The 25,954-nt window shown below is 33.2% G+C and overlaps 1 protein-coding gene and 1 long non-coding RNA gene across 4 annotated transcripts in view; both read right to left on the bottom strand.

Moving 5' to 3' along the window:
- LOC133847133 (chondroadherin) overlaps positions 1–20,405 on the bottom strand; it is a 115,707-nt gene extending 95,302 nt beyond the window's left edge. Inside the window, exons 1-2 of one of the 2 annotated variants that reach the window (XR_009895125.1) lie at positions 20,342–20,405; positions 19,072–19,479 (exon numbers count right to left, since the gene is read on the bottom strand). The gene's annotated coding sequence lies outside the window, so the exon portion shown is untranslated. Of the gene's footprint in view, positions 1–19,071; positions 19,480–20,341 lie in introns of those variants that run through there. The other variant, XM_062281941.1, reaches the window with a different exon arrangement.
- On the bottom strand, positions 20,406–25,810 carry LOC133847136 (uncharacterized). 2 transcript variants are annotated; one of them, XR_009895126.1, is made up of 3 exons: positions 25,667–25,810; positions 21,942–22,259; positions 20,406–20,621 (listed from the first exon to the last, which is right to left on the bottom strand). It is a non-coding gene; the product is annotated as an uncharacterized LOC133847136 (long non-coding RNA). The 2 variants fall into 2 exon arrangements; XR_009895127.1 differs by lacking the exon at positions 25,667–25,810 and adding an exon at positions 22,560–22,898.
- Between the last annotated feature and the right edge of the window lie 144 nt (positions 25,811–25,954).

The raw sequence follows: 25,954 nt of genomic DNA, 5'->3' as shown, positions 1-25,954 counted from the left end.
GACTATTTGATTAAATTGAACTTAGAACTTAGAACGATATATTAAGCTGAAGGCAACTAGGAAACTTTTTTAGTATATTTTTAAAATAATTCAGATAGCTGAGAGACGTGTAGTATTAATGCGGTATTATTCATTAAATATACCATATTAATATATACTGAAAAATACTAAAATATATAAAATCATCTATTTTTTTATATCGATATCTAAAAAAACTTAAACAGGTTAATTCAGTATTCTTAAAATATACAGAAAAATACTAAAATATACCAAAATATATATTTTGAATAATAAAATTGTTATTCCTAAAATATACCAAATCATATATTTGGTATATCTTAAAAGAGCTTAATTTGTATTGTACAAATATACCGAATTAATATACCAAAAAATACTAAAACATACAAAGTTATATATTTGGGATATCGATATTTATTAAAAAACTTTTTAACCGATTAATTTATTATTCTTAAAATATACCAAATTAATATACCGAAATATACCACATCATATATTTGAAATATCGATATTAAAAAAAAAAAAAACACTTTAATAGATTAATTTATTATTCTTACAGTATACTAAATTAATATACTAAAAAATACTAAAATATACTGAATAATATATTTGAAGTTATTTCTAAAAAAAAAACTTAAATAGATTAGTTTAATGATAAACATCAATACGATATAAAAATATAAGAACTTTTCGAACAAAAACTATATACAAAAAAATTCGAATATAACTATAAATATTATCATAGTTTACATATAATTTGTTTTACTCTTTTCAGATGTTTTCAAAGTGCAAAGGATGAAATACTGAAGGTATGTTAATATTGGTTTTACTAGCTAAGCATTTTTAAGGTAAACACTTTAAGTTTATTTTGCTGCAAAGCAAAGGAAACACTTTAAGCACGTCAGAAATATATTTGGTACAATTGTTATTCTTAATATCGAACATGAGAGCGCAATAAGTGAAGTCGAATAGATTTCAAAAACATTTCCATCTGAGCTGTGATACCCGAATTCTCCACGTTGCTAAAACAGAGTAAAGAAAAAACGCCAAAAAAAATTGGGGAACTCAATGTTGAGGGTGTTTGGTAGTTTTTTTTTTTGGGGCAACGCAGGAAAGCGGGGAGTTGAAAGGAATTGGTGTTTGTGTTGTGCTGTTTTCACTTTCGACATCGCGTTAATACGTATGAAATTGTTTGGTGATGGAATCTTGCTACGTGATGCGAATATTGTGAATTAATTGCAAACGACGGGGCAGCGAGCGCACACACCAAAAGTCCAAAGTCCGATGGGGACAAAGGGGTGCACAGGATGCAGGGGATGCAGGGAGGAATTGGGAGAACGAAGGTTGTGTTGCAAGAAGACCTCAAGCTATGCTTTAAGCTGCGAAATAGAAATCGAAATCGAAAACGAAATAGAAATAGAAATGGAATCGAAAAGGCATCGCTCGTCGCTCGATTGGATAGACAACGAAAAATTAGCAGCTAACGGAAGCGCAGCGATTGAATCAATGAACGAATGAATCAATGAGTGTGTGAGTGCGAGTGAGTGTTGAAGTGAATGTGAGTGTTTGATAGCCAACTAACAACACCTTTTCAATCCGTTTCTTTTGCCTCCTCTTTGCTCACACATAATTTAGTCATTAGAGAATCCCAAGAATCAATCCATTAAGCTGATTTAGCATCTTCATTTGCCTTTGCATGTTGCAAAGAGTTGAGTTGTGGATGCCACTAGATTGACAGACATCAAAACAACTGTTTGCTTGCATTGCAAATCATCTGAATATATGATATAGTATCGATGAAATAAGAAACAAGTAAGACAGCTGAAAGACGCGTGGTATTATTCTTAAAATATACCAAATTCATATACCAAAAAATACTAATATATACCGCATCATATAGTTGTAATATGGATATTGGTAAAATATATACCAATTTAATATAGCGAAGCATATATTTTTTTAAATATTTCCAACGTATGACAAATTAGTATACCAAACAATAATAAAATATACCAAATCATATATTTGGTATATCGATATTTTTAACACATAACGAATTAACATACCGATAAAAAATACTAAACTAGACCATGTCGATATTTCAAAAATATACCACACCTATATACCGAAAAATGCTAAAATATACCAAAGCATATGCTTGGTATATCGATATTTTAAAAGTATAACAAATTAACATTAACATTAACATTAATTCTTAACTGCTTATATACCAAAGAAAAGCATAATATACCAAAAGTATTAAAATATATCAATTTATATATTTGGTATATCGATATTTCAAAAGTATAACAAATTAACATACCGATACAAAATACTGAAATATAGCAAATCATATATTTGGTATATCAATATACTATTTATGAAATAGACTTGTTTCCACACTGATGAACTCAGCTTTAGTTGCAAAATTCATCCATTTCAATGGGAAATACAAATTGTTTTAGGTCGAAAAACAGGCGAATAGAAATAATTAAAAAATCCAAGCCATTTCCATGGGGAATACAAATTCTTGTTACCAGCTTATATGCCAAAAATACTAAAATATACCAAATTAATTGTTATTTTCTAAAATATAAGATATTTACATATCGATAAAAATACTAAAACATCTACATACTATGTATATATCTATATATTAGAATACCGATAAAATACTAAATTATACCAAATCATATATTTAGTATATATATAAAAATTGGGAAATACAGTCTGTGATACTGCATTAATTAGTTAAACGCATAGCTTAGATAAAACTGTTGTTGGTTTCAGGTCGAAAAACAGGCGAATAGAATAATTTAAAAATCAAAGACATTTCCGTGGGGAATACAAATTTCTTGTTGGAAGCTTATCGTAGAATATAGAAAATATAATTGCATTTAATCGATTGCTACCCGCACTTCTCAACTCCCTTTCTGCCCTTTTTGCAATATTCTGTCATCATGTCAACAGAAAGCCTTCCAAAAAAAAGAAGAGGGGAAAAATAGCAAAGGAGACAGCTGCTGCTCTCAACCCACAAATCACTTTGTGTGCTACGCGGCGTATGAGCAACGGCAATGGCGACCTGCTTTTATTATTACCCGAGTAGCGAGTACCGAGTAACGGGTAGCGGGTAACGGGTAGCGGGTTGTGGGTAACGGGTAGCGAGTATTTTGACTCGTTGCACGACCCGCATCAGTTGCATTGTCAGTTGATTTGCCTGCCAGCAGCAGCAGCAGCAGTCAGTCAACAGTCACTTAAACCGCGACAGCCTGAGCGAGAGAGAGGGAAGAGTAGGGGAAAGGGAAAGGGAGAGGGAGAGGTAGAAGGAAACACGCACTGAGCGAATGTTGTGTTGCAATTACGCGAATTCCCCATACACCGTTAAGAGGTTGGCCAACAAAGATTTTTCTTAGAAAACCGCAGCAACAGCAGACGCAAGTCTGCAATGTCGTGGGGGGAGGGAGAGGGAAAGGTGTGCTGGGGCATTCCAAAGTAAATTGCAAACAAAAATGTTGCTTGCAACATGGAAAACCAAAGCGGAAACCGCAACAGCAGCAACTGAAAATGTAAACAGAGAGCACACCAAAAAAAAACAAAAAAAAAAAAAAAAAGCAAACGAAATGAAACTAAGCACTAAACTAAATAAATGCAGCACAACGAACTGCAAATGCGCTTATCGAAAATGTTCTAGAAGTTATTACAAGAGTAATAATAATAATTAGTTCTTTAAACACATTTCATTTGATTAGATCGAGATACATGAGAATTCTTGCGAAAGTCTTATTATTGTGGAGAAGTTATATTAAGAAAGATTAAATTAGATGCATGTAAGAAAGCTACATTCGAGAACAATACGATATTATTCTAAAATATTTTTCAAAAGCTTAATATACCATAAAAATACTTAAACATACATATTGAGTAGAATTATAGCAAATGAAAAGTTTTTTTTTTTTTTTAACTACATACAAAGCTGTGAACTTTGAAATAGCAGTGCTTACGACCGGCGCATTTAAAATCGATAAATACAACAATCTCTATTTTCCATTTTATAAAAAAAATGTGCCAGCGATCAAGTAATAAAAGTATTTTTTTTTCTGTCGCATTGCTTTTTTCAAAGTTCACAGCTGTACATATCATAATATAATTTAATATCATCCGATGCATTAAGTCGCTGCCAACAAAGATATTTCACTCCCTTGAACATTTTGTACTCTACGGTATATTTTAAATGTAAGACAATATCGATAGACTAAAAATAGCTTTCTATATATGTTAGTATTTTTGCCGTATATTTTTGGTATATTGTAGAAAATGGTTTATTGAAAATGGTTAGCAGATATCTCACAGTCGAACAAACTTGATTGTTTCTTTTAGTATTTTTGCGGTATATATTTGGTATATTTGTTGAATGTGGTTTTTATTGGAAATGGGTAGCAGGTATCTCACAGTCGAGCATACTCGACTGTATATTCAGTATTTTGCAGTATATTTTTGGTATATTTGTATGGTTTTATTAAAAAATGGGCAGCAGGTACATTCGACCTTAAATTTTAGTATTTTTGTGGTATATTTGTAGAATATCTTACCCGACGGGCATCTCTCTTAATTCTTTCTTATATTTTTATTTGTTGAAATCTAAAATTTAAGTCAATCAAATTACACTTTATATAAATTAGACAGTTTTGAATCCATTTAATCTCTGATTCAATTCACAAATTCTGTATAAATGCAGTTCAAACTTTAAATTCCTTGCAGAATTCAATAGTGAATTTTAGAAATTTAAATTGTACCTAAAGTATCTGGAAAGATAAATAAATTCTATAAATAATAATTCTATAATAATAATAATATATAATTCTATATTCTATAAATTCGGATTATCTAATAGAGTTAAAAGTCAGCTACGTAGCCTTGCGTTACCTTTTGCCTGTTGCAGTCGGGATACCCTACAAAGCCAAGGCTAAGGGCAAGGCAAGGCAAGGCAGGGAAAAAAAAATGCCAAATGAAATGCAGGGCGAAGATGGAAAGGGAAAAGCGAACGGCAGTTGGCGTTGGCGTCTTGAAGTCGCTCAGTCGCCTGCTTGGAATAGTTTCACCCGTTGTCCCTAGCAGTGTGTGAGGGAAGAGGGGAAGAGGGAGGAGAGAGGGGCTTGAGCCCCAGCGCATGCAATTTGGTGTGTGTTTCCCAAGAAACCTTTGTTGCATTATTGCCGCAATTTGCAGAAGTGGTGACGTGAGAGCCATCAGAGTGCTGCGGCCACGAATATTGGCCAGAAGAACAAGAACAAGAACAAGAACAAGAACAGAGCCCAGCCAGTCAGCGAGACTCCTTGCATCCCTTCGACCTTTCTGGTCCCTCTCTCCCTCCGTCTGTCCAACCCGGGGACAGCACATTCTCGGTCCGTCAAGCTGCCAGACAGCCAACAAATAACAACTAAGTTGGCAATTTGGAGTCGCGCAACGAAACTAAACCAAAAGCCAGCAACAACCAAACATGCGCTTATTGCACGCACAGATACCCTGTAAATTTCATTTCACATTTTTATGCATAGTAATAGTAAATAGTCAAAGGCAAAGCTTTTATTGTTATTATCCTATATTTATATTTGTATTTATCACAAATTTGTACTTGGAATTCAATTTTAGTATACACATTATATAATATGTTATATAACCCCGCCTTATTTCACGATCAAGTTGTGTATATCATTTTGTTTACAAAATGCAGCCTTAATTATAAATAATTATTAAGTTATTGTTGTTATTATTATTATATATTTATTTATTGTCAGCTTGGGACTCAATTTTATTATTAATTATAACCCCGTCTTATTGCACGATCAAAATGTGTGAATCTTTTTCTTTAATAAGTGCAGCCTCTGATTATCTTATTTAAATTGTATTAAGTTATTGTTGTTATTATTATTTAACATCTATATTTATGTCAAATTTGTGTTTGGATTACATATTACTATAGTATATTAATTATATCACCCTCTTATTTCACGATCAAATTGTGGAAACTTTGTTTATGAGCCTCTTGGCTACTATTTTACTCATATTACATAGTTCATATTTATGACAAATATCTGTTAAGATATTCGTGCTTTTTGATTATTTATGCATTCAGTGGATTAGATTTTCAAAACTACGCCTTATTACACCATCAAATTGCATAGTCTTTGTTTACAAAGTGCAGCCTCCTAGCTACTACCTTATTCATATTACAAAGCTCATATCTATGACAAATATCTATTATTTTCTATTATATTTTTAAATGTTAATTTTTTATGGATTCAATAGGTTAGCTATGAAAAACCCAGTAAACTTTGTTAACAAAATGCAGTCACTTTGTTCTTATCAAATATTGTTCATACTTATGACAAATATTTGCTATTTTCTATTCTATTTTTGAATTCAAATCTCTTATTCATTTAATAGATTACTTAAAAAAAAACTCAGTCTTATTGCAATAATCAAATTGTGTAAACTGTGGTGTTTGCAATGTGTAGTCTCCTCAATAATATTCATTTTATATAAATCATATTTATGATAAACATCTATTAGACTATTTTTTAATTTTAATTGTTTTTGATTCAATATATAAGTTTTTAAGTAATCCAGTTTTATTGCAGGTACAAATTATGTAAACTTTGCTTACAAAGTGCAACCTCCTACCTACTACCTTATTCATATTACATAGTTTACATTTCTGAAAAATATTTGTTAAACGATTTTTGAATTTTCATTACTTACGCATTATTCAAAAAGAAACCCCGACTTATTGCATTATCAAATTGTGTAAACTATGTTGTGTGAAAACTGCAGCCTCCTTACTATTATCTTATTTATATAATTATGCTCATATTTATGACAAATATTTGTTAAAGTATTTTTTAAGGTATTTATTATTATTCAATAGTTTAGTTTTGAAAATCCCAGACTTATGGCACGATTAAATATTGTAAATTATTTTAGGTCAACACCTCCTTGCTCTTACCATTAACATGGTAATGATGGATAATGTGATAAACGATAGTTTCGTCAGTGAATGGATAAATGAGTCAGGCCAATCATATATAGGTTTTGTTTATTATTTTATATATATATAGGTTTTTACTTTTATTATATTTCTTGTGTACAAATGACAGCCTCCTAGGTCTTACCGTTTGAATAACTTTGTATTAATTTAGGCTATTTTTTTAAGCTCGAAAGTAAAAGCAATTATTATCTAGGTTTCATAAGTCGAGTTCTAAACTTGTTTAGCTAGGCATCAATCATTGTGCTTGCTTACTGGATTACAGGGTATCACGAAAAACCAGCAGCAAAAATGTCGAGCAAAAAAAATGCGAAGCACTGAGGAAAAAATGCGCAGCTCATCTTCAAAAGTGGTTAGCGTTGATCCACTTGAAGCAGGTTACTTATTGAAGGGTATATGAGAGTAGAGGGAGAGTGTGTGTGAGAGAGACAAAGAGAGAGAGAGAGAGAAAGAAGTTGTGCGTTTGCAGGGTATGCTTAACAAGAGTGTAATAAAGCAGCGAACAACAATCGCCAAGGCAACAAGAGCAGTAAAAACATCGACATCGAAATCAACATCAACATCAACATCAAGCGATGCCCGAGCTCATAAATATCCAATATGCATGTGAGAATATCATTGGAACAGAGTTGATTAATTTGGATGTGGGGTGGCAACCCTGGACGGACACTCGATAAGCAAAAACTTGAAAGTGCCAATTACAAAAATAACAACCTGCCAAAAAGTTGCTTGTGTTGTGTTGTTTGCTCTTCCAGCATATTATTAAGCAAGCAACAACAACAACAGGAGCAACAACAACAGTAACAACAACAGCAACAACAACAGCAACAACAATAATAACAATAACAATGAAATCTGTAGTCGGCAATCGATGCGATGCGATGCAAGTTAAGAGGTAGTTAAGACCACTCTTTTCTCCTGCATCCCTCTCTCTCTCTCTCTCTCTCTTTAGGAAGTGCAGTCAAGTGGAAGGGGAGAAGTTCGCAAGTTGCAAAACAGTCACAAGTCGAAGTCGAAGTCGAAGTCGCAGTCGAAGTCGTCACGAAGTCATGGTCAGTGCAGTTCATGTGCGTTTACATGCCCACAGCACACAGTAAACACTCGCTGAGCACAACCCTCTTGTAGTCGCTAATAAAATGTTGATTTTTTCACAATCTGAAGCTACTTAACTTATCACTTACTTCATTTTAGCTTATACAACACTCTTTAATTGACTATAATGACGATAAAATAATATTAAAATAATATAATCTAATATAATCTAATTTATACGATGATATAATAGTATTTTTACAATAGTACATTTTGTAATCTAAATTTCAGCTTATATACATACATTCTCTAAATTTGAAAGCTCTTAAACACTTCCTCTTTAAGCATTATAATTTAAAGTAATTTTCACTTGAGTTGAAAATTTTCCATAATATAAGTTCAATATTTTAAAAATTCAATTATACGATAAATAACATTTTATGTATATAATGCAGAAGTAGAAAGAGTTTAAGAACTTTTAGGTTCAAAGAATGTTTTGAATAGAAAATGACTATTATACGAATTTATTATTATATTATACTATATAATTATATATTATTATTATATATTATTATTATATATTATATTATTGTACATGTAATGTTAGTTGTATAAATAACCTTTGGTTGTTCAATGCAATATTAAATAAATTTAAGTAATACCACTTTCTGCTGAATTCGAAACTCGTTACGACTGATCGACTGATGATCTTCTAATAATACCAAAGCGAAACTTACTATTATTAATTTTCAATTCAATTCAATTTATTGACAAATCCATTTAACAACTCTTCCCAAATCTTTTCAATATATCAAATATCAAATCAATCGACACTTCAATTCTATAAAGCAACTTACTCTCTACTTCACTCACTAGCTAATCTCTATAATATGATATAGTATAACTCAAATACTAAGCGAATGAAAATTTATTTATTTACTAATATTTGTATGTTTTTAAGTTTTCTGTTGTGACTAAAACATGATAACAAATTGTAAACCAATGAATTGTAAGTATCTTAACTATTATAATTATAATAGAAAATAGCTGCGCTTAAGCCTTTTTTATATTATTTATTTTTAAATATAGCTTTACTTTAAAGTAACACTAACTTAAATGTCAGACGCTGGCTGCAAAGGAGTTCAACTTAAGCTAACTTCACACAAATTCATAATCGAAAAATCATTGATGAAGTTTTTGGCAATTTTCACTTGATTTTCTATGACATCAATGAAAGATGTTAGTTATCAATGAAGAGGCAAGCGGAAAGCTTGAAGTGCAGCTTAGCGAGCGCGCACTGTACTTGAAGTGCTGGCAACACTTTTGTAGCATACTTTTGCGGGCTGCTGGCAGCCAATTGGTTGCCCACTGTCGGCCAAGTTGAAGCATTTGCAGGAGGCATGCAGCCAAGACAACAGACGTGTCCCCCGAGCTGGAGAGGGGGAAAGGAAGGGGTACATAAGTTAACTGCAGCTGGGGCCACAATAGAGCGAGAAAGCGAGAGAGAAGTTTTGCGACTTTCAGAGTTGCCAAAACAAGGCCAAGTAGTGACGCAATAACAAAAAACAACAACAAAAGATGGAGTTGGAGTTGGAGTTGGAGTTGTGGAAGGACAATAATATGAAATAAATTCCAATAGCAGCAGGAGTGAAAGGGTACAACAGAGAGAGAGCGAGAGAGAGAGAGAGAAAAAAAAGGGGCCATCGTATATGGCCAATGTACAAATCCGTACAAATTGAATAAGAACTCAATCTTGGCTACTGTCAAAACAACTTTTAGGTCCTGGCAACCGGACACAGCCGAAGGACGAATCAAGAGAGACGGCAAGATAAAAACACGCAGAGACAAACACACACACACACACACACACACACACAAATAAGATAAAATGAAAAATATAAAAAATACGAAAGAAAAAAAACGTAATACTTATAGATTGAATTGAATTGAAATGCCTTGGCAATTGTTTGTGTATCATTATGGTCATCATCGTGCCTCATGCAATATCATCTCTCAACTATACATATATATATATATATATTATTATTGCAGCCTGATGATTCCGCATTGTCTGTTGCCACTTGCAAGTTCCTTGCACCCCAAAAGCAACAACAACAACAGTTACTTTTCTTATCATGCGTATATCATATGAATAATTCGACAAACTTGCGACTTGCAACTCGAACTTCAACTTTTTGAAAAGTCTGCTCGAATTATTATGTGCACAGTTTACAACATTATAGTATGTTGTATCAAATCAATCTTGAGTTATTTTTGGCATTGTTTGAAAACAATTTCTGTTGAACAAATTAGAGTGAACAAATGCAGTTGAAATGAAACTGAAATGAAATGCGAGTTGATTGTGAATCGTATATTTTAGTATATTGAATGTGTATTAAAAGCTGCAGTATATTATTATACCATATGTGAATTATAGTATGTATGTATATTATACTATATTCTGCATGTATTATAAATTATAGAATAATATTATGCCAATTGATTGTGAGTTGTTCTGAATAGTATATTAATATGCTCTATGTATATTATTATACTAAATTCTACAAGCATTGGATGCTATAGTATCTTAATATACTGATATACTATATTATAATGAAATTTAATTACGAGTCTGAACAGTATATTAATATACTAAATGTATATTATTGTACCATATTCTATATAAATTAGAAATTATAGTATATTATTATACTGTATTCTGTATATATTATAAGTTATAGTATATTATTATGCAAAGTGATACTGAGTGGTTCTGAATAGTATATTAATGTACTGTATGTATATTATTATACTTGATGCTAAATGCATTTGAAGTTATAGTATATTAATATACTTATATATTATTATGCAAATTGATTGTGAATCCACTCACATAGTATTTAAAAATATATTAATTTAATTTTATTATACTGTATTTGTAATTTACTATATTCTAAATCTGTTACAAGTTATAGTATATTATTATACCATATTTCATATATGTATTATATTATTATGCAAAGTGATTGGGAGTGATTCTGAATAGTATACTAATATACTGTATATATGTATATTATTATACTAGATTTTTAATGTTTTGGAAGTTATAGTACATTAATATACTAAATGTCTATTATTGTATTATATTTTATATATATTATAATTTTTTGTATATTAATATATTATACGTATATTTTTATACCATATTATATTGTAACATATTATATTATTATGCGAATTGTTTGTAAATGGTTCTAAATAGTATTTTAATATACTATATGTGTGTATATTATATATGTATGAAAAGTAATAGTATATTAATATACCAAATGTATATTATTATACCATATTCTATATATGTAATAGAATTTACAGTATATTGTTATACTATATGCACATATATTATGCTGTATGCAATTTTTATTAGTTATAGAACATTATTATTACACAATGTGTATTATACTGTATTCCGTACTATGCAATTTGAATGTGAATGGTTCTGATTATTATATTAATATACTAAATGTACAGTATTATACTATTAAAGATATGTTTTAGAATTTACTAAAATACGAAATCTTTTATGTATATTAAAATCAAGTCCATATTGAATACATCATATTTTTATTTATTTCATTTTTTTTTATTCTTTTATTTAATCTAGTATAAAATTTAAATTGTACAGTATTCTCTTTATTGCCCGCTGTTGCCTTCGCGTCAATTATTTGATTTATATCAAAATGTACATTCAATTAAAGGGTGTTTAGCTAGTCGACTCACTCCATTGAACATTTTCGGTTTACAATATTAATTTAGCTACGCTGCTGTGAAGTGTACATTGAATTCCAATTAAGATCGCTTGGCTAAATGATTGATTGACTTTGCGAATTGTAACGAACGGAATGCAAAACTCCGACTCCGACTCCAACGTTGAATTTCGACACCGAATTTACCTGTCCAGCATTTATGCTAATTTATCTCAAGATATTGCATGTCACATACGAATGTGTGTGTGTGTGTGTGTTCTATGTGTGTGTGTGTGAGGTATTTACTAACGTGCATTCAAGCACAAATACATTTGAATGCCGCCTTTCAAACCCTCAACAATGATGAATTAACAACTTTGTACACATGTAGCAAAGGCAAAAGCCTTTTGAAATTAAGCTCAGATTGCGATAATACAATATTCTCTCATCATATTCATATTATATATGAATTGTCTGTGCAGATGTGCAGATTATCGACAAGTTGTGTCTACATTTTGTTGCACATTCAATTCACTCAATGGAAACAGCTTTTCGAAGGCAGCCAAACAAAAGTCGCTTCAGTAATAAATTGCTTATCAATGACTTTCCTCTGTGTGTGCCATTAAGTAATAATATTTACTTTTTTACAGATGTACCATGAATACTCAATATAGAAAACAAGAAAAGAACAAACTCAAAAATGAAAAAGATGGAAAACAATTGAATAATCATTGTGGTAAGAATATGTTATCAATAATAAGTAGTTATAAAAAAAGAAAACAGAATGAAACTAAAACAAGAAAAGAGAGCAGACAAAAATGAAAAGCGATAATTATCGATCAATCGAGTTTGCAGTGTGACCAAATTAATGTTATCGATAATAAGTAGTTATGAAAAGATATCGAACGAAATTTATAAAAACAAAACGTGCACAATTATTGATTGATACAAGCGACAATTGGAGATATGCAGTATGATCGATATGTTATCGATAAATAATTATGAAGCAATATAAAAAGAAAGGAGGAGCTGCAATTGCTGTCGATACAAGCCACAATTAACGATGTGCGCAAATATTAGCGATCAATCACGTGTGCAGAGTGATCGATATGTTATCGATAAGTAGTTATGAAAAGATACAGAATGAAATTAAAAACAAAAACGTGAACAAATTGAAGAAACTAATATGCTATGACATTCGATTGATACAAACAACAAATATAAATATATGTAGGTATGTTATCGATCCATCAAGTGTGCAGTGTAATCTATTAATCGATAGTTTATAAGCACATCACCAATTTTTGCTTGTTTCGATAGTGCTGCTCCTCCTATTTTGTTCGTTTATATGATTTGATATTCTTTCTGTATCTTTCCATAACCAGTTATTAATAACAAATCGATCACTCTGTACACTTGATTGATCGATAACATACATATATCTCTAATTGTCGTTTGTATTAATCGAATGTCTTAATAAATTGTTATAAAAAGCTATGGAAGGAAATGAAAAAAGAAAATGAACAAAAAGAAGAGCTGCAACTGCTTTGCGACAATTAGCGAGATCAGAGTGTGACCGATATGTAATCGATAATAATTAGTTATGAAACGATACAGAACGATATTCAATTCAAAGAGAGCGAGCAAAAAACGAGAAGCTGCAATTGTTATCGATACAAGCGACATTAGCGATATACTTAAATGTTATCGATCAACCAATTGATCAATGTAATCGACTATATGTTACCGATAATAAGTTGTAATCTATAGAAATAAAGGAGAAAAGAGAGGAACTGCAATTTCTATGCGCGTAAATGTTATCGATCGATCGAGTGCAAAGTGTGATCGATATGTTATCGCTAATAGGTAGTTACGAAAAGATACAAAAAGAAATTCAAATCAACCAAAGCAAATAAAAAGGAGGAGCTACCATTCGTATCGATACAATCGACAATTAGCGATGTGCGTAAAAGTTATCGATCGATCGAGTACAGAGTGTGACCGATATGTTATCGATAATAGGTAGTTGTGAAAAAATACAAAAAGAAATTCATATCAATTAAACCGACAATTAGCGATGTGCTTAAATGTTATCGATCAATCGAATAATCGAGTGCTGAGTGTGACCGTTGCACTTTCAGTCGCAATTTGGCAAACCTTTCAGCATACATATCATGTACATAATAACCAAGTGAATGAATTGTTGTCATCAGCATGTCAGGCGATCAATTGCTCCGTTTGCTTTATTCGAATGTCGAATGTCGACTCTCGTTTGTCGTTTGTCGCTTGTCGTTTGTCGCTTGCCGTTTCGTCGTCTGTCGTCAGAGGACACGGCGCTATTAATTATCATGTTAAAATGTAATTAATTAAAGATGTCGTCGGCCCAGAGCAGAAGCAGAGCAGAGAGAGGGAGAAAGGAAGAGAGAGAGAGAGGGGGAGAGGGAAGAGGCGCCCGCACATAACTTTCAATGAAAAGTTAATAAATTACATAATACCGAAAACGAAATTACAAACGCCATCAACGACGACAGCGACAGCCGCAACAACAACAACAACAACTATAGCAACAACAACAAGTTGAAGCAAACAAACAACCCTACAACAAAAGCAACAACAAAAACAACAACAAACGTTACCTGATAACAAATCAAACGAAATGTTCGCGCTGACTATCGATGACGCTGTTGCACAGTGGGACAAGAGTTGCCAAGAATCCAGCAATATCAGGTAAGTTTAGGTATTACCTTTTATACATTTTTGGTATTAAAGAAATACTTTTGTATGTTGCATTGGTATATTGTGCACTTTATAGTATATTTTTCACTTTATGGTATATTTTGAATGTAGTACTGTATAAATATATCAAATATAACCTTTGGTATATTTAAAGTATTTTTGTTGTACATTAATTTGGTTTCTTCTAACTTTCTTATTAGTTTCTTTCTTCATTTATACTCAATTTATGTATCTCATTATTAAAATTTATTCTGAAAGTGTCTTCTTTTTAATTGTTTTGAAAAACAAATGTAAAACATAAAGTTATAATATTTTGTATAAAAATTTACCTTTTTGTTTTTAATATTCTTGCAAATAACATTAATTTTTAACTGTTTGTTTTTCATTTGTTTTACCTTCATATTCAAAATATATCGATAAAATTGAAAAATAAAGTATGTAAATTGAACTTTTCGTTTTACTTTGTTTTTAAATTCATATTTTTAAATTAATATTTGAAGTATATATGTAAATTAAATCTTATACAAGTATATAAATTTAACTTTTCATTATTCGTTTTTTATTGTATAAAATTATTTAAACATTTTGTTTTCTATTTGAGTTAAATTCATATCTTAAATATATAAATTAAATTGAAATGTAAAGTATATAAATGTAACTTTTCGTTTGTATTTTTATGTAAATGATTATAACTGTTTCTTTTCTATATGATTTAAATTCATATTTGATATATATAAATTAAATTTAAATGTAAAGTATATAAATTGAGTTAAAGCAAATTTATTTTCCATTTATTTCAAATTCATATATAGAATATATAAATTACTGAAGTGAAATGAATTAATGAAAAAAAAATTGTAGCAAAAGTTTTGCCAGCTTTTGTTCCACAGTGCGATGTCGCGACAGCGTCGAATCTGCGGGTGTTTGTATATGTGTGTGTGTGTGTGTGTGTGTGTGTATGACATGCCCCGCATAATCCGCATGCAAAACAAATTAATAAATAAATAATAAATAATAAATATGCGTAATAATAATGACTAAAGAAATATCAGAAACAATAAATTTTATTTGAGTAGTCGCCAAAACCGCCGCCGACAAATGCCAAAAACAAAAGCACAAATTATTAATGAAAACGTTGTCAGAGTGCCTCTTCCCCTCTTCCTCTCTACCTCCCCCTCCCCCTCTCCCACGCTGTAAGTGAAGTGAATGAGTGGGCGTGGCTGCTTGTCATAAACGTTTATAAATTTTTATGCGCTTAAATAAAATTCGTAACAATATTAAAACTGATGCGTCGCGGTATATTAAATAGATGTGATGGTGGAAAGGGGCGTGGCGGGGGCGTTGCGCTTTAAAATAATTTATCGCATGCAATATTCACACACACACACACACACACACATACATACATGCATGTGAGTACGTGTGTGTGCGTGACGCTTGTTTTCGACTTTTGCTTTTGGGATTTTCCTTTAACACATTTGTAAGCAAGTCAGGCAATCGCTTGCCCAATTAAGTGCGATGAAGCACACACCAGCACACACACACACACACCAGCACACACACACCAACACACACACACATTCATACATGCATAAATGTTATCACAATAGCTAATTCTGAATGTCAAAACACTCGGATTTCAGCTCATAACAGCCAAATAAACAGCGCCAAGCGAGGAGTAAGCTTCAACCCTCCCCTCTTCTCCCCCTCTCCCCTTCTTATTCTTCTTCTTCTTCCTTCCCCTCCCCTTCCTCTCCCCGTCTCCCTTCCTCTCAGTGCTCCACTCACGCACTTTGGCAACAATCAACGCGCTAAGCACCGCAAACTGCTCAAAATTCAGCGTTTTATTTCGCACAGTGGTTAAAATGACTTTGTTTCGAGCATATTTCGTATTTCGAATGGTTTAAAGCTACAATAATTGTTTGTATAACTAAGAGCAGTCGCTGTTTAAACGCTTTCTTGAACAGTTCTAAACACATTCAAATCTGTTTTTCAATTTCTTTCTTCATTTTCTAGATTCAGCGAAGAAAAGGCTTTAATTTGGAAATATTTATGAATGGCATCTTTAAGTTCCCTATAACAACAACAATAACTACAGCCAGGTGGATTAAATTTATAACAATGGATTCCACTTGCTGCTCACTTATGTTTCCCTCATACTTCATCAGCTAACTTGACATTTTTTGGCGTTTGAAAATAACTTTTATTTTTGGTTTTAATGGATGTATATTTATATAATAGATGTAATAGATATAGAATAGTATTTATTAATAATAATAATTATATAATAGATGTAATACCAAACTATGCTCTTTATATTTATACTATGTAATCCTCACCGCTTTGTATTTCATTTTCATTTACTATCCATGTGTTGTTAAGGTAATTATTAAATTGTACAGCTGCTTCACTAAATAAATAATTTAAAGAAATATATGTATACAAAAATATATGTGTAATAAAAAAACAAAATATATATAAATTTCATTAAACTTTACACTTTATTTACAATCTATCTTGCTATAATAATTAAATTTTGAATAATACAAAAAAAATATATATGTATATTTAAATAAACTTCATACTTTATTTACAATCCAGCTTGTGATAATAATTAAATTTTGTATAATACAAAAAAATGTATATATAAATTTAAATAAGCCACAAAAAAATATATATCTGTAGGAATTTTTAATGTTTGCCAATAATAATAAAATTTTAAGTAATAAAAAAAATATTTGTATACTTAAATAAATTAAAAAAATATATATTTATACATATATTAAACATTTTTAGCAATCATAATTAAATATGGAAAAATATATAAAAAAAGAAACATTTATAAACACTTAAATAAGCCATAAAAACTATATTTTTTAATTTTTAACATTAATAATAAAATTTGTAGTAACACAAAAAATATGTTCAAATTTAAATAAATAATAAAAAAATATATGTGTAAATATTTTCAATTTTTAACAACTTTAATTTCTCCGTCGTTTGCTTTCAAATTGAAAATTGGCGCGCTAAGAAAAATATGAAATTTTCAAATTTTTGTTGCATACTTCGAGGAGCGCCAAGTGACTGCCTGGACTTCGACTTGCGATGCCACAAACTCAGCCATATCCTTGCGGATCCTGAAAGGATGCATATTTTTGGACTCACCGCAACCAGGACTATCGATTGGCATTCAAGGATTTTCAGGATATTCCCAAAAATTTTCCCTCCAATTTTTCTAAGGGGGGAGTATTGAAAAATTGCCGAAAAAGCGCCAAATCGTGCTTATCTCGGCCATTTGAAGGACTAGAGGGATATCCTTTGGCACACGAATAGTACTAATTGAGCTCAATTGAAATACAAAATACAAAGGACGAAAGTCCTTACAGGAGCTGAAATAATATGAATTTTTTCCTAACACAAAATTCGCTATAACTCGGCTGAATCCTTGCGTATCCTGGCGAGTCCTGTCCCAAACAATGCTTATTAGTTAGACTTATCAACTGGCCAAAGGACATCCGAATCGTCCCTGTGGTTTGCGAGTTATCCTGGAATTTGTGTTTTTTGCGTATTTCCTTCGGTCCTCGGGCTGAAATTTTCCATGTGTTGGATTCCTAGATGACCCCATATTTTTTTGATGCCGATCGCTAGGGTTCGTCCTTGCGATTCGAACGAGACATGTGCCGACGTCCTGTGGCAGGATATAGCCGAGATATAGCTATTTTTGTAAATAGGATGTTCGATCATAAATTTTAAATTTTTTGTTGCATACTTTGAGGATGCGCCAAGTGACTGATATTTTCCTTTTCTATCTCAAGCTCAGCCATATCCTTGCGTATCCTGGAAGGATACATATTTTTGGACTCACCGCAACCAGGACTATCGATTGGCATTCAAGGATTTCCAGGATATTCCCAAAAATTTCACATCAAAATTTTCTAAGGGGGGAGCATAGAAAAATTGCCCAAAAAACGCCAAATCGTCCTTATCTCGGCCATTTGAAGGACTAGAGGGATGTCCTTTGGCACGCGGATAGAGTTTTTAATTAGAAGTTCGGATATGCAACTCCGAGGACGATCGTCCTTGAATCGGCCGAGCTACAAGGACTTTTTGGTTTTAAGAAAATGGGCTATAACTCTGGAATGTCCTTGCGTATCCTGGCAATATGTATGTCAATCAACTTGTCTCACTTAGGGCTATCATGTGACCAAAGGACATGCGATTCGTCCTTGTGGTTTCCGAGATATCAAGGATTTCGTGAATCGGCCAGCTTTTCTGCGGCTCCGAGACGAAAAATTTCCAAGTGTTGGATTCTTAGATGACCCCCAAATTTTTTGATGCAGATCGGTAAAGGAGGTCCTTACGAACCTAGCAAACCAAGTGCGGTCAAAATGCGCCAGGATACGTGGCAACTAAAGCTAATTTCATATTCTGAAGCCCATATTCAAGTTGCTCCCCAAAGTATGCAATGAAAAAAGCGAAGCCCAAAAACAAAAGAATTTTATTTTGCAGCCCAAAAGTATGCAACTGCTTTTAATTGATTTGCATGGCATTTACATCGATATGTTAAGTATGAGATTTTATGGCTTAAATGAACAATCAATAAATTTGTTTATCGAGCTTTGCTTAAATGAAACAAACAAAAGAGCATGCGATAATTTATAAATCTTCAATAAAATCCTTGTTATCAATTCCTGCTGCTGTTGCTCGTCTGTGAAAGTATGCAATGAATTGCATTGTTCAAATGCATTTGCTGATTTAATTGCACGGCCCAAAAGTATGCAGCATGCTTTGCATTTCGAGAAACGATTAAAAGTATGCATGCCTAAAAGTATGCTAGAAATCTCGCATGTTATTTGCACAATTTTGCTGACCTCTTTCTGCTTTTGTCGGGCAATCGATGGCAACCTGCGAATAAGTAAAGATGGGAAAATAAATGCAAGTTAGAAATCATTCGTCAGAAATGATTCGTTGATAATGCTAGTTTGATTTTCAGCACTTGCCGCTGGCTACTCTCCCTCCCCTTCCCTCCCCTTCCCTCCTCCACTCACTTGCCTCGCTTCCCTCTTCCGCGCTTGCTTTCACCTGTTAATCCCTCTTAGTTGCAGCTTGCCAGCTGCTTTTGAGAAATCATTTGACTTGTCAACGTCACAACCCTTTCAATAGCAACACACACACACACTCACACATACAAGAGAGAGAGAGAAAGAGAGGGGGAGAGTGGTCGTTGCCCGTTTATCAAACGCTTTTCGAATGTTGTGTGACATCTTCGCGTGCCTTCTCTCTCTCTCTTTCTCTTCTTCTTCGCTCATCCGTCTGCCTTCCTGCGTTCGTTTCGCCACTTTTCCGCCACCGTCTGCGTCTCCGTCTCCGTCTCCTCTTCGCAGTCAAAGTCAAGCAAGAAAAAGCGCAAATCAGCCACAATTGCCGCTGACAGACGCAACCAATGCAAAGCTATTCCTTTGTATGGATACGTGAGTGTATGTGTGTGTGTGTGTGTGTGCAATGCTTTGTGACGCTGTGTGTGTGTGAATAAGTGTGGCTTTGACATTATTTGTGCTGCAAGCTGACAGATTCTCGCTACGGCAGCATTAAATTGAATTTTGACATTTCTTTGCCTGCATATGCCAAAAAGTCGACACACACACACATGCATACAGGTAACACACATACACACACACACACGTTTTTTGTCACATTAAAGTTGTGTCACTTGCAGAAGCAACCTAACCTCAATACTAATAATTTATATAAATAGAATAATACTTACTCTTCTTCTTCTCTTTCTCATCATCTTATTAATTGTTGTTGACTTAACCTTTGACCGTCGATTGGAAATGAATTTCTCACGTTTCACATACAATTTGTATAACCGGAAGCGTATTCAACTGACTGCAATCCTCAGTCAAATGCCTTCTCCACATCCTTATCGACATCCACATCCAAATCCAAAACCAAATCCAAGTCGAAGACGCAAGCTCAAATTTCACAATCCTCATTCCCGATGCCCAGCTTGCTTATGAACATTTCATATTAGTTGCCTTCATACCCTGTAAACGATAAAGACAAACGGGGTATTAACCACAATCGATAAGAAATTCAAACGATAACAAGTTATCGATCTTAAATGAACAGTAAAAACAACTTTCAATAGTATAGTATAGTATAGTATTTAACTTAGCTTGTAAAACTTATTTAAGTGACTATTTTAATAAAGTAAAAAATAATGAAGAAATAACTTGATTACATACCGATAACGTACTATAACAATTTATCGATCTTATAAGAAGTGAATAGTATAATAACTTTTAATACTAACTTATATTATTATTTACTAACTTTTACTTACTTTTTCTTAACATAAAACAAACTTTAAGTAGCTAGTTTTATAAACTGATAACAAAAAACGAAGATAGAGCTTGATTATACACCGATAACGAACGACAACAAATTATCGATGCTAATCGAAGGGAATCATTCTCTGTAAAGAGAATAGTGAAGCCTGTAGTATTTTTCTTATTTTTAGCGTAAAACTAATTAAAGTCGGTAGATTAAGGAACTAGCAAATAATGAAGAATAAGCTCGATTACATACCGATAACGTCCTATAACAATTTATCGATCTTGAATGACGTGAATAGTATAACAACTTTTAATACTAGCTTAAATTATTGTACTGTAAAATTTTGAATTTTTTTTTGCCTAAAACTACTTTAAATGGCTAGTTTAATAAGCAAGCAAATAATGAAGAAAAAGCTTGAATACATACCAATAAAGAGCGATCCGTTAACGACAAATTATCGATGTTATATGATGGAATTCATTCTCTGTAAAGGGAATAGTAAATTCTATAAATTTATAATTATTCTTAGTTTTTCTCAGCGTAAAACTATTTTAATGAGCAAGTAAATAAAGAAGAAAAAGCTCGATTACAAACCGATAGCAAATGATAACAAGTTATCGAACTTAAATTAAATGAATAGTATAACAACTTTTAATACTACCTTATATTATTGTATTGTAAAATTTTGAATTTTTCTTAGCCTAAAACTAGTTTAAGTGGCTAGTTTAATAAGCAAGCAAATAATGAAGAAAAAACTTGATTACATACCAAGAAAAAGCTCGATTACATACCGATAGCAAACGATAACAAACGATAGCAAATAATCGAATTTATATGAAGTGAAAAGTGAATTCAATAGAATTGATAATTTTTCTTAGCGTTAAACTAGTTGAATAAGCAAGTAGATAAAGAAGATAAAGCTGGATTACAAACCAATAGCAAACGATAACAAGTTATCGAACTTATAAGAAGTGAATATTGAATTCTATAGAATTTAATATTTTTCATATAAAAGCTTGATTACATACCAATTACAACAGCATCAATTTCATCCAATAGCCAAAAGCAAATTTCTTACAGGGTCTTGCACAGTCGATACAAACTGAGAGTTCTGCTGCTTCTTCTCAGCCTGTTGTAGTTCTCATTGTTGTTGCTGTTGTTGTTGTTGTTAGCGGGGCACACAAATCGCCGCACGTACATAATGAGTTCCGCATTTCGCTTGGTGGACCACGCACCGAAATGCACTCTCACACACACACACACAACACACACAGAGCTAGAGATGGCGTGCTTGTATGTGTGTGTGTAGTGGATAGAGACAAAGCGTGTAAAGTGATTTTGATACCCTATGTTTAAGGAAAAGATAAATTGAAATGGAGAAGATGAAGATTAAGAGATACAGTAATATGTCATTTAAAATTAGTTTTATAATGGTATTGAAAAAAAGTAACTAAAGATATTATTTTTGCATGCAAAGTCGCAAAATATGTTTTTTTTTCAGTTTCTTAACATACTGTAAGTAAATGTTATAAATGAAAGAGTTTGACAGCTTTCACAAATAAATATTTAAATCTATCAAGCAGTAGTTCTTATTATAGTATAAAATATGTTTATTATAATAATAGCATCTTCTTCATATACTTTACAGGGTAACTTCTAGTCGATCAGCAGCTACAATTGTAACTCTAATAGTCTTCTGGCTTGTGTTGTGTTGTTGCTGCTGTTGGTTATTACTCGTATTAGCTTCTCTCTGGCCAGCTCCTGCTTTTGTTTCTTCCGATTGAGTCGCCGCCAGCCTCGCGTTCCTTTCCCCTGTGGCATTCCCCCTTCGACCCCTTGGCCGCACCTTCGTCAATTGTGATGCGTGTGCTCAAATTGCAGAGGATTATGGGTCTTAATTTTATGATTGCTTCTTTAATCAGAGACCTAACTGCACGCCAATTATGTTCTGACCGTGCTAATTGTTTCTATTTCTGTTTCTCATTCTCTTTCTCGCACTCACGTTTTTACTCATCTTTCGATGTGTGTGTGTTCCTTGGCATTTCCTATTTTAGCCAACTCATTTGATGTGGCCTTAATCGATGTGCGTTATTTGCGATTAGCCGAACGCTAAATGAGCCACGTAGTCACTCAGTTTAGAGTTCTGTTCCTGTTCCTTCTTTTGCACCTTGTTACTTCGCCATAGTTAATAGCTAATCGCTAAAGATGAACACGTGATCTAAACTCAATTTATCGATAACATACTCATATAAATTATCCATTTGTGAAAAGTTCTCGAGTCAAGATACATTTAAATTGATATAATAAAAATATTTCACTAACTTGAAGGCAATAATAATAAACTCATATTACAATCAAATCTTCGTGATCAAAACTCAATTTATCGATAACATATCTAAATAAATGCTCAATAGATCGACGTGTATTGCAAATAGTGAATAATCGAGTCATGTTAATATTTAAATTGTTATAATAAATATTTCACAAATTTGCCAACAGAATATAAAGACAATATAATAAATACATATCAGAGACTTGAAGGCAATAATAATATAACCATATTACATTAAAATCTTCTTCTTTTTGAACGTGTGTTGCTTTTTGTGTGAATGGCGTTTAACAAGTGCAAATACAAAATACAAAATGGCGTTCAGCAAAAAAGCTTAAGAGTGGCCGGATCATTAACGACTTTCAATGTAATGGAAATACTAAGAAAAAACACTAGGACATATTTAACGTGTTATCGATAGCGATGATAGCGATAACAATGCATGTGCTTGCATACACGACATGCGAGCAGACTTCGTGTTGTTATTGTTGTTGTTGGTCAACATTTGTCTTGTCGCCCATGCGAACTGCAGCTGAGGGCGCATAATGAATGCGTGTTTAGCCATAATAAAATGTAGCGGCATTCCACAACCAAGCCACAAAACATGGCACACAACACATGCGAGACAGAGACACAGATAGCGCAAAGGAGTATTTTAGGAGTATATATACATATATACATATGCATGTATGTGCATATAATATATACGTAACTGCTGCTGGCCAGAGAAAAACTGTGCTTCACTGTGGCTATTGCCACAAGTTGTAGTTGCAATAAAACATTTTGCAATGCAACGCAGCAAAGCACCGCAATCATTTTGCAATGCAACATGTGGCGGTTGGGATCGTCGTACAAGAGCGCACCGAACAAACCAAAATCCGTTATACAAAGCTGCCTCCTACCTATTATCCTCCCTCTCTCTACCTCTCTCTCACTCGCTGTCCAGTTTGTGCAGTCGTAAATAAATAATATGCAAGTGCATGTTAGACTACAGCAGCAGCAACAAGAACAACAGCAGGCAAGATAGAGTGAGACACATTTTCACTCACTCTAGGTAAGAGCGAAGCAGAGTGCATAGAACAATGACAGCTGAGCGTGAACATAAGCAATGGCGTTCGTCAGTGAGCTTGAGAGTTGCCAGATCAGCCGCAGCTTTGATCTTAGCTTTGATCAAAGTGCCAACAGATGGCGCTTAATTAGGTTGGTTGCGCGGCAAAGTTCGAAGAACAAAAATTGCTAATATCTGTAGCAATTGGAAATGTTGTAATTATGAGCAGAAAATCGACAGAAAAAGGATAAAATGCGAGCTCGTGGTAATTAATAAAAAAAAATGTCATTAAAGTTGCCAAGCAGGAAACCCAAGCACATCAAAATGTTTGCTGCATACTTCGCAGGGCGTAACATGCGTACATCTCTTTTTTTTTGCTCGTTTTTTCTAGCTGTTTTGTAATTTAAAAGTAGAACAACTGTGGCAGAGCTAACTAATTATAACTTTAATGCAGTTGCTTGCTTTGCTGGTTTCCCAAGGTTTTGCCCCCCATTCAAATGTCCATCAAAGGGACCCCGATGATGATGTCTATGACAACGAAAACAGTCGAAAACACAAATTCTATATTTTGGTCACTTGACCTGTGACTTTTTAACTCAATTGCCGAACGGAATGTGCCATGAAGTGAACAATTGGCAAAGCACAGGGCAGAGGGGAGAGGGCGGGGCTGCTTATCAGTGAATGATTGTGGAAAAAAAGGACTCGCGAGTGCTTTTAGGCAAAGCACAAAAAAAGAAAAAGAAAAAGGCTTCGAGAGTCATTAAGTTTATTAAGTGCCAGTGCAGATAATCCAAAATGAGTGCATGCCAAATGGAAAAGTAACGCAATTTACGCTTTCGCATCGCTCGCATTCCATTTTAGAGACGCCCACCTTCTGGTATCTGAGTTGCCCCGTTGGAGCAAAGTTTGCCACCAAAGTACACAGAGCAAGAGTGAAAAAGAGATAACAAACAATGTGCGGTGCAGCTACAAAACTTCTGTCGCTGCGGCCCGCAAAAGATTATCACTATCAAGCCAAGCCAAAGGCAAAGCCAGATAGACAAATGCACAGTGAATATGAGAGAGGAGAGCGACAGAGAGCGAACGAGCCTTGGCCGAATTATTTTCACCATCGCCATCGCTTATCGCAGCCGCAGCAACTGATGATGTAAAAATAATTTCTTTGTTACTGCGTTATCGCAACAAAAGTGGCGGAAAACCACTCGATGTGATAAGCACTGCACTTATTTGCAGTCAAAGCAAACAAATAAAGTTATTTGCAATTAAATGCTACTTTTGATTTCCTCCAAATTGTAGCAATTACTTCGATTCTAATTTCAAATTCAAATTCAAATGCGATAAACTGAAAATGTTGCGATTAATCGCTTTGCACTTACCAGCATGACATTTGCTCGCTGCTATGGCCTGCAAGCGAGAGGGCAGCGCCTGTTATCGATAACACAGCACAAGCACAGATAACAGCTGTTTGCCGGCGACCGTCGCTTAGCTTATTTAGATTGGGCACAGCGCCAGCATTTGAGCACTCGCCTTTTGCACTCCCAAAGCGACGCAGGCGTCGTTGCCAGCTGTCTGTCTGTCTGTTATTTTTCCGTTATTTTGTTATTATTATTAAACACGACACGACACATTCCCATTTCCGGCTTGCTTTCTCTCCCCCCGCCACA

This window comes from Drosophila sulfurigaster, chromosome X (assembly GCF_023558435.1).
Source record: "Drosophila sulfurigaster albostrigata strain 15112-1811.04 chromosome X, ASM2355843v2, whole genome shotgun sequence".
NCBI classification, from domain to species: Eukaryota; Metazoa; Arthropoda; class Insecta; order Diptera; family Drosophilidae; genus Drosophila; species Drosophila sulfurigaster.
The sequence above is the reverse complement of the archived record's forward strand: the minus strand, read 5'-3'. Positions and strand labels throughout refer to the sequence as shown.